The following is a 2,064-nucleotide window of genomic DNA, read 5'->3' on the forward strand; positions in this document are numbered from 1 at the left end:
TCGCACGCCTTAACTTAAAAACCATATTATTTAAAAGTAACTAAATATTGGCGTTTAAGAATTTTACACATGTATGTATGTATGTAAAAATTTTAGAATAAATTTCGAGCGTGCCAAAAAAAATTATAAAAATGCAAATTTGCTCAATGTAATTCTTTTTCATTTGGTGACAACTGGTTTTATTACACCAGATTAGCTGGTTTTGGCAAGAAAAATATTTTCACCGTTTATTTATAAAAATTGGAAGTATCTAAAGTTATTTAAATTAAAAAAAATTTAAGATTTCATAAATTACAAATTAGCTGCGATAGATATTCGGCATCTACATTGCCACTAATATTCAGTGTACAATAAGAAAAGGCAACAGAAGAATAATAATTTTTAACCAGATAAGCTGATCACCAGGCAAGTGTGAACAACCACAATCTATTTGAAAACTACCCAAAGTTCTTAAAAAAAAAACATTTATAGTTTCTTCGAGCTAAAGAGTCAAGCTTTCTCAACTGGGCCACCCAAAGATAACTTCTCGATTTTTTTATATTTCATTGACCAATTTTGAAAGCTAACATAGTGTGCATTATTGACACCAAAGATTTTGTGATAATTTTATTTTTTCGACGAGTTATTTGCAAACAAATTTTTATGCAAGCTTTTACACTTTTTGAAATATTTCGGCAAACATTCATTCGAATCTTATGATTTTTTGACAGCAATTAGAGAACTTATTGGCCAACAAAATTTGTAAACTTCTCATATACCAAGGAAAAGATTTCAAAAAGGATTAAATATTTGCTCTAAACATTCAATTTTACTTTCATAAAAAAAATTACTGTACCTATGATTGATTTAAAGGTTTTTACTAAAAAAATTAACCAAGTTTAAAAAAATATAATACAAATGAACTGAAAAGCAAAAAAAGAACATAATTTGATAATTCTTGATTTGATACTGAAGTTTGAAAATTTTAATTTATTTTTATTTTTTGCAAATAACTCGTCAAAAAAAATAAAATTGGCGCAAAATCTTTAGTGTCAATATTGCACCCCATATTAACTTTCAAATTCGGTCAATGAAATATTAAAAAGCGGAAAGTCAACTTTGGGACTTGACTCACAATGAAAAAATGTGTAATTTCGGTACTTTTTCGCCTAAATAAACGTTTTAAGGCTAAAATTGTTCAAATACTTGATTTATTTTTTATTGTACTCGTTTCTGGAACTCCGACATATAACGATTTGAAGAAGGAGATGTTTAGTCAGAATCGCGAAAAAATTCTAACTTTGAAAGATCATCTCTTCGAAAAAAAAAAAATAAAAAAAAGATTCCTCGAATACGTGTTAGCTTATTTCATGTATAGAACACATAAACAAAATTTTATCGAATCAGAGATATGACATCATTTTTTTACGAAACCCGTCCGACTAAAAAAGAATGCCTCTTTTATCTTATTGTGCATTATTACTACTTTTAAGTATATTCTAAATCAACGTTTTGTCTAAACTTTTAAAATTTTGAATATAGGAAATTAAAGGACTGTGGCTAAGATATACATAAAAAATAATAAAAGAAATACTAGCTCTAAACAAACTAAATAGAAAGTATACAACACCTCATATATATATTCTATTAAGCTATATCTGGTCCTGGCTAAGAATCAGCATACGTAAATTTTACCAGTTTTTATGCAAGAAATTGACGTTACTTGGTCTTTTTATTCAAGCCTTTTAATAATTTGACTCAATTGAAGGTACATAAAAAGTCACTTTTTCTCTATGCAACACTCTACAAAAAATCTTATTCCCCAACTACTTTTTATGCTTGTAAAAAAATATCTTCAAAGTATTATAAGCTTTCACTTGCGAAAGCTCACTACATGAAGCTCACTATCGAAAATAAATCACAGCCAAAAGAAAAAGCAATTTGACAATCACCATTTTTATGCATGGGTGTGCAGAGCGAATCAAACTTTCTCTCACTTCGCTTTACGCTCCGCACAACGCAGCGCCGTACATCATCCCTGCCAGCTTACACTCACACACGCGCCCAGCTGAAGAAGCGTGCGGT

This window comes from Rhagoletis pomonella, unplaced genomic scaffold, assembly GCF_013731165.1.
Source record: "Rhagoletis pomonella isolate Grant_MI unplaced genomic scaffold, Rhpom_1.0 Rhpom_scaffold_00012, whole genome shotgun sequence".
Classification (NCBI taxonomy): domain Eukaryota; kingdom Metazoa; phylum Arthropoda; class Insecta; order Diptera; family Tephritidae; genus Rhagoletis; species Rhagoletis pomonella.